This window comes from Pygoscelis adeliae, unplaced genomic scaffold (genome assembly GCF_000699105.1).
Source record: "Pygoscelis adeliae isolate BGI_AS28 unplaced genomic scaffold, ASM69910v1 Scaffold36, whole genome shotgun sequence".
Taxonomy (NCBI): domain Eukaryota; kingdom Metazoa; phylum Chordata; class Aves; order Sphenisciformes; family Spheniscidae; genus Pygoscelis; species Pygoscelis adeliae.
The window spans coordinates 1,031,138-1,039,878 of record NW_008824934.1 but is presented as its reverse complement, the minus strand read 5'-3'; positions in this window follow the sequence as shown (position 1 = coordinate 1,039,878).

Sequence of the window (8,741 nt, the reverse complement as noted above, 5' to 3'; positions counted from 1 at the left end):
ACCAGTTCCTAAAGCCTGTACTGGTGTATTTAACTGTGTTTATATAACCCACTTCACTGTGTCCCACAACGATTAGGAGTATTAATGCAGTCAGTTACTGAAAACAATCAATGACAAACAGCAGGGAAACAAGCAGTAAATTCTTCAACTCCAAACATTGCTTCACAAAAGAAAATCCACCCTTCATGCGTATACACTCACAGACCAGTTAAAGTTCAGATCGCCTTAGTTTGCATGTGCAGACCGGAGACGGTCATTTTTTCAGTTTGGGGGATTACTTCTTTAGGTGCTGCGCGATCTTCAGAGGGTGCAGAGTCCTTAAAATGGCAGGGTGAACCAAGCATGGAATGAAATCGTGCCCTCATGCCGTTTAAACAGCTGAAACTTTACCAGCCTAACCTGAAGAGGGCAGCAACCTTCACAGGTAGTGGGAGCAGCTTAATCGGGCTGCTGGCTGAACCATTTAGAACGGGCCCTGAACTGGTTTAAGTGAGTCTCCTCTGCTGACTCTGTAAGCGTTAAGACGTTTCTCTTCCACATCAATCCAAGTCTGAGTTCTGAAAAAAGGCAATTCATTTCCAGTGGAGAAATTTATGTTATTTTCAAGCAGGACAAGATGGTGAAAGACCCTGAGTCAGAGTATTTAACACCCTGTTCCATAAAGCGCCTTCAGATATGGGTATGAAAGGCGTAAACGTTGCTTTAGACTTGGAATATGGCTCCATCTGAATCTGGCCTTGTGTAGGCCTAACAACCTAATCCATGTAGGTGACTGAATTAGCCAGGAGTCTTTTAATACAAGACTTGCAGGAAAATTACGTGAGTATAGAGTCAGGAAATAGTGTAGCTGCTGCTAGTGTATGTTAAAAAATAGAATCTTGTAAAGCTTTCTGTTTGCTTGCATTAGATTATTGTTGTTTATGGTTAACAGTGTTTAGTGGATTTAACAATACAATCAAATTAGTCATCAAGTGGAAAATGTTGGGGAAAGGGAATTAAAACTTATTCTTAAACATCCGTCTGTAGAACAGAGCTAAATATATTTGGGACTCTCATAGGAGAGCTTAAAAATACAAGCTAGTAGCCTTCCCATGGCACTCCATGGAGATAAACTTAATTGCCCCACTTGAATTTTTCCTTCTGACATTTTTCTGTACCATCCAGTACACCAGAAGATAGATTTCCTCTACCCCAGAGGGGACTGTGTATCAGGAAAGAGGAGGGCATTATAACAAAAACCTAAACAAACATCTAAATAATTATACTCTGCAACAAGGGAAACTTTGGAAACATCCAGACTAAATCAGAACTTCAGCTAGTCCAGGATCGTGTCTCCAGCAGCAGACAGAACCATACGCTTCCAAAGAAATTCCAAGAAACTGGAGCTATTATTGTTAAATAATTTGACCATGAAAAAAGCCTACTGTTAACTCCAGCAGGTCTTCACACTGTCCAAAACAGATCCAGATAACTGCTGGTTTGTTTCTCCTGAAAAGTTCTAAAATAATCTTCAGATAGGAACCCCACAAAATTTCACTGCAAACTTCAACTCTGTCATTTATATTAAGTGGGGAGGTTTGTGGGTAATGAGATACATAACAGTCCAAGTTCCCACATGCATCAGCTGAGCCCTGTCAATAGTCTGTATGTTCACATGTCCAGTCCAATTGTAACCCTAATGCAGAAACACAGGCTTGTCTTTGCAAGCCTCGGATACCTGCATTAGTCCAATTCCATAACCACCTGCATGCAGCAAAGGCTCCTACTACGCCACGTCCCTAAACTGGAAACCTGCTGCCAGATTCTCAGGCATCACAACAAAGACAATACTGATCTACAGCAGCTGAGGTGCTAGCCCATTGCTGAGCCAGAAGTCTAGTGGAAGAAGGAGCCTTTCCTGTTGTCTCTGTCAGGCCAGGGAGCCAGATGAAAGGCTCAAATCTGACAGCCTTTTGTTCAGCTGTGTCATCAGAGCAGAGTCTGGAAAACGTTCAGCTGGGAGGCAAGAAGCTGTTCCCATCACACAGACAGCAAATACAGCACCCTCTCCTTCCCTCGGTTTCTCTCAACCACAGGCAGAACCTTCCAGGCTGCAGTTCCAGGTTGCTTTTCCACCTTTCTGCCTTCCAGCTTTGGCACTGCAGAGGTTACTGGCTGTTTCTTGCATGACTTCTGGGATGGATGCAGATTGCTGTGGTTGCTGCTGTCATGTATTGGCTATTTCCTGACTGAAAGAAGCCAAATTCAGGCTGAAGCCACTTAAGTCTCCTAAAGAAAACCACCCACTGGAAGGAAAGAGCCACAGCTTCTCTGGGGTACACGATGAGAGAGGAAAGGGACACAGGAGGCTATTTCACAGATCTTTGCCTTTTCCTCACTCTTTAATTCTGCACAGTCTCTAGTCAGCCCTGCCTTCCTAGAGCTTTGCTAGTCCAAAGAGATCCTGGAAGGGCAGCTGTGTCAACACTTTGCCCGGTCAGGAGCTGAATTTTTAACTAGATTCTCCACGGAGGCTGGCCTGACCAGCGTTCCCTGGCCTTTCTTCTTCCTCACTCCCAGAGGTATTTTGGGTATTGATTCTCAAAACAAGAAGCATCCCTTAGCTGCCCACTGCAGCATATACAGCTGTCAACCCTGACCACAGATCCTGTCCAAAGACAGCAACGTCATCCATACGAGGGAAAGGAACCTTCCAGCACCAACACAAATGTTTTTGCTTCCTGGAGCTCTGCACCTGCCATCCTTATCACAGATCAGATATGAAATATCTATTTCAGATATGAAATGCTGGTGACTCAGGTGGAAGAAAGCCCTGCCCGAAGACAGTGCAGGAGTCACAAGATTAATTGGCTCGTGGGAAACAATAATGGGCAAGCCATGTCTGCCAGGAAGTTTCCTCTTCCCGATCTCTTCCATTGTAACATTTCTGTTTTCCATGGCTGCAGGCTGCACTGAAAGACCTTCCAATAAATCTGAATTGAAGACCACTGGTCTAGAGAAACTGAGCAAGTATCAGATCGGGAAGAACGTCTGATGCCAAGAGGTACCCTCCATCCTTTCACTGCAATTTTGAGAACCATTAACCCTGGGAAGCAGGAGTGGAAGTGGCCACTTCCACCCCATTTTCACAGCTATAAATATATGTAATGTATTAAAAAGGAACGCCAGGATTAATGCTCTGTTGACGCAAAGAAACAAATTACAGTACAAGACCTTATGTACAGGATTTGTCAACACTCCAATGCTTATTACCAACAACTTCTTTAGATCTTCTTTAAATACAGTACCCATAGTACTCTGCCATCATCAGAGGAAAGGAGACCACATCAACCCATGAGCAGAAGCAAGGATAATTCCTAGAACTGAAAAGTAGTAGGGAATGCTACAGCTTGGGAATAAAGAGTGCTAATTGACAGGTACAGTGGCAAAGGTAGCAAGGATCCTGCAAAGCCAAAAACATAAGCAGAAATAGAGCTTTGCGTGGAAACAGCAAAAGAGACAAAGGCCAGGGTACTGCACTTCAGGGTTAACGTACGCTGACACCATTTATCTTGTAGGGGGAATTGCTCAAATAACCCTTGTCATGCCAGTAGTGTGATCAACCTGTAACACTCAGAGGGATAAATATGCACCCATATTCACTCCCCCTTTCTAAGAATGGTCTGGTGGGGGTCGGGGGAGCCTTCAGAGCTGCCTACTGATGGAAAAAAGCAATGTAACACAGAACCATGTGAATTACCAGAGGGTATGCATTTCCCGGGAGGCTTCATTTGGTTGCAAAGCTTTTCTCATTAAAATAAATCTTTCAGCTGCAATGAATCCCATAAGCAAGCCTGAAATAATCCAACTTGCAGCAAAAGCTGTGAACTAAAAGGACAAAACTGAAACCCAACCACAATAACAGGGCTGTCAAGTGAAGCCTGTCATTATTCCAGTGATGTAACAAGCTGTGTACCTCTTACAGACCCAGCATTACAATGTTTGTTCCCTAGTCATAAATGCTAAAGCCCCTGATTTGCCTTCTCTGAAGAGCATATTCAGAATGATCAGTTGAGGGCCATCTGGCCACATGTTTTTCTGCTTTGTTTTATTTCATTGGAGTCCACTGGGATCACCAGCCTGTGATGCAGTCACCAAACCAGCAGCTGAGGCAAATACACATGCCTAGCGTATGAGAATGGCAGATCTCTGACACCCTGTATACTAGGTATGTATAAAACAATATCATGGCAACAGTTAATACCCCTGGGACAACCTGTTTCCAGCAAAGAGAAAGGTGAAGTCCACAAAACCACCCCACAGCGGTAGTCACTGCAATGGTCTAAGCTATGCTATGCCCAAGCACTCCTGAAGCGAAATGAGAGGGTTGCGCAGGAACAGTAAGTGTTATTTGGGGGCTGTCCTTTGCAGGCAATTCCTCAACCTCTTCCTGTCTTGGCTCTCCAGCTGGAAAGCTCTACTCTCTACGTGCCAAAGGCACTGGAGCACAAATTAATTAATGTGAATGTCCAGGTATGCAAGATATTTAGTTAGATGGAATCTTAAGAGGTTTTTGATCTTCTGCTTAATGCACTGAGCTTTGCAGCTTGCCTAGCAGAGACTTAAGATGCGCAAAAATGAGGAGTTAAACTGTAGCATTCAAGCAGGCTGCTGTCTTACTAAATCGATTAATATGTGTGCATGTGTGTGTTTACATGTTCTTCCAGCACTGCTGTCCTCGTAACAGGTCAGAGAGCTCTGTCTGCATCTTTTGCTGTAAGGTGTCTCCACAGTCCAGTGGTTCCTGTCATCTAGCATCTTTGCATGGCACTATATTTAAACACCCCCTTTTGTTGGAAAGCAGTCAGCTTCAGATTCCTGGGATTCATCTCAAAACCATTAATAGAAACCAGTTACAAAAACAGAGAAATTGCCCAGGAAACCAACACAGATTTTTTTTTTTTTTTTCCAGACTGAAGCCTGAAGGTTATTTTTCCAAGATAAAAATGTGTTTTGGCCATTTTTCCACAACATGAAATCCAAAAAGCTGGGTTCAGTGTGGGGAGAAAAGCCAAATGGATTTATATGCCCAAAAAATCAGAGGCAGATACTTAGCAGGTATAAATCAGCAAGCTTATACTAACTACCATGGACCTATGTCAGTTTACACCGGCTAAGAATCTTCCTCATAAAACCTTGTGCTCCACAGTACCCATCAGATCGTTAATCCTACCACTAGAGAGCTTTAGGTAATGGTGAAATTTGGTTACCCTTTTCATTATAAGCAAAGAGAATGCAGAGTTTCCTTCTCTTCACCTTGTCTTTTCTGTAGATCCCACATAGCTGTGCTTCACCAGATGTTTTTTCTGGTGCTGAACAGATTTGCCTATTCATACAACGTATTATGCCATTCATAACCTGTGAAAATCACTGTCAAAACCCTGTAAATAATAAATACTTTTGATATTAAAACCAGTTCTTTTGAATCAGCATCACATTCCACATTGTTCCAAATAAGCACCTGAATCAGATGCAGTTAGGCTAAGTGTTAAGTTGGTTAAATCCCAGTAGATCAATAAATGTTCTCACTGAGGTGGCTGGTTTGTTTTGGTTGGTTTTTTTAATGGTATTTAATTTAAGCACAACCTCCTCAATCTCAGCAGGCAAAGACTTTGTCTAGGGTACCTGATCAAGGGAACACTTTAGTACTAGCCTCTATCTCCTCTATTACTTTCTTTTGAACTCATTTTTAGTTCACAAATCTTAATCGGGGTTTAAATCTACAGTCCCCTGCACTACAGCAGTGCCTCCTATTACAGCTAGAGGAGTTCCATTAGATGACAGTAATAATGGGCTGTGATCTTCTATCTAGGCTAGCCACAGAAACAGAGTTCCGCATGTGTAGCCAGCATTTTCGCAGATATCAAGTCTCAAAATTATTATTATATTTCATGATATCCATAGGCACCAACCATTACCAGGATCCCTTTGTGACAGAGAAGGTATGTACAGGATCAAAGTCCTCACCCTAAAAAAACACTGAACAATGAGAAATGGGAAAACAACAAGCAGCAAGCAAATCAGGAATGGAAATAGAGACACAAAGAAGCACCTCACTGACATCCACAAAGCAGGTGTAAATTATCGTTTTCTCTTAAGTTTAATATCTTTGGCATAAACAAAAGCATGTAAAAAAGGAAATCTGGAAAATCAGTTCTCTATAAAAATAATTTAGTTTTAGTTGGAAAAAAAAAAAAAGATTTAAGTAGCTTGCCATGATTGTTTCAATTAAAATGTCTTCAAAAATAGACAACCTAAAAACATATTATATGTTTTTTTTTCTGGTCCCGCATTCATGTTTGCAAGGGTCTTTTTATTGGTGGTATCACAGTTGTGTTTATTTGTTCCACACAGGCAGGCTTTATATACAGCACAGGCAGCTTCGCATAGGAAAAGTTTGTAGCCTAAACAGACAGGAGCAGAGGGAGACGTACAACACAAAAGGAAATGACTCACTCATATTCACACAGCAGATCAGTGGCAGAATGAGGAATACAGCCCAGACCAGCTGCACGTCAGCCTAGTAGTACCTCACTCCTGGACTACGCTGCCTCTGTCCTCTCAGGGAGCCGAGAAAATCCTGGCACTACGTGAAGACTCACTGTGCACGTAAGACTGACAAGGAAGCAGACTGAAGGGCAGTTAGACAAAATCTCTTTCCTGTCTTTCAGCTCTGGAAAACTTCAGTGATACATGGAACTCAGACATAATTTGGACAGAACCCTGATTTTTAACTTTACAATGGCCTGTTGCATCCCTCTTGCCTCTCAGATTTTTCCAGTGTTCTGATTCCCTAGGTCAAACAAGAGTCATTACTACCTGGTGCTTCTTTTCAGGAGACCACAGTGAAATTATATTTTTTAAATTTTATTTTGTTTAAAATATTAAGTACTTATCTCCTAGTCTATTCTGAGAGCCAGTAGTGTCTTCAACACACAGAATTAAAAAAAAAAAAGAAAAAAGCAGGTATGAGCTCAAAATCACTACATGAACCATGAAATTCCTGAGGAGATGGAAAAATATGCAAATCTGAATTGGAGTTACCATCAATCATAACTTCAGGAGTTGGCTCTATTTGGGTATATGCATCTGTTAATCTTCTTCTAAGGTTCGCGGTAGCAGCCAGCAACTGCGTTGCTAGGAAGCAGGGGGATTTTTTTCAGGGCTCCTGACAAGCTACAGCTTGCAACGGCGTGCCCCCAAAACTTCTAGATCTGTAGAGACAAATGATCCCCCCAATTAACGTCTGAATATCAAGTGCCTGAGATAGAAGGGTATCCAACCGATGACACAGGACTGACTCACTCCCATGGGAGCTGTGGTTCCATAGCATCTTAGCTTTTTCAAATCCACACTGAAACCACTAGGCTCCCCTCTAGGGGATAGATACCTAGTACTGGTCCAATTTGGCAGATGGTAGACAGCACCGAGATACAGGAGGAAATGATTGAGGGATCAAATCACCACTTTGAACATTTACTCAGCCAGTGTGTTTGTCTTAAGAAATGTGAGAGAAGGCAGCAGCTCAGAACTGTGACGTTCCACCTGGCTGTTACTCACCCGCTTTCTAAATTCCAGAAAAAAGGCACCAGACAGGCAGACCTGGGTCCCATCTTTCAGTTCAGTAAACTCCTCTGTAAAGAAGAGGCCTGCACTTTGCACACTTTTTCATTCCAGATCTGAAGGCAGTTTACATGGAAGTTGTTAATCCTAAACAAGGAAGGTAGGTTCTGAGGAAGAGAGGGGAGAATTAACTGGACCAAGGGCCACTGAAGAACAATGTCCAGAAATCCTGCATCGCTGTCCAGTACTTCTACTCACTCCATGCCCCTTGAGCGTGCCTAGCAGGCTGACCACACCGTAGTCCTGGCTGACCGGGAACACAGCACGACCAGAATCTCACTCCTTCCGTTCTTGCCACAGCCAGAATGACATACTAGCAGCCTCTGGCTGTACCGCACTGCCAACAGTTAATGATGGGACACTCATCAACACGAGGCTGGCAGTGTTACAGAAGTTACAGCGTTTTCAGGCCCTGATTGCAAGATACATCGCCAAGAAGCCCTGTGCTTCTGCTCTCCTTCATCAGAGACAAGAACAACATCCAGGTCTGAACCTAAAAGCGCTCTGAAGGAGGAAGGAGGGCAAGGAAGATTCACATACGCTTAAACAGGCTTTAACGCCATAATTGTTACTGCCTAACTCCCTATTTCTGTTTGTCTTTCTCACAAGTAAGCTGCTAAGCTTCCATGCCAGAACAAAACTGAAAGCAGTGATCACCCACTAACAGCACTGATTCAGTGCTAGTGGAGAGGACTAAACAGAGAGCCTCCTCCAGAGCAGTTCTCCAGCAGTCTCACACACGGGCAGCCGTAGGTCAGGTTTCTCTAACGTGGGAAAAGCTTAAGCCACAAGCACACAGCACTGTTTATTTCTGTGAAGAACCAAAAAGTTCTGAGAGTACTCAGGGAGTAGACACATTTAGCCGAGAGATGCCATTTTGTGTCCCCTTTCTGACCATCAGCACTGTGCCTCAAACCACATCTTTCGGTCTCGCTGTACATGGGAACAGTGTTCTGGTACTACGAGCTTTTGAAAGGAAACTCCATTCCTCACACTAATTGCAGCCCATCTGTTGCACCCGCCTAAAATAATTAAGCAGTGGGATTCCAGGCACAGCATCTTATTTTGAGAACAGAAAT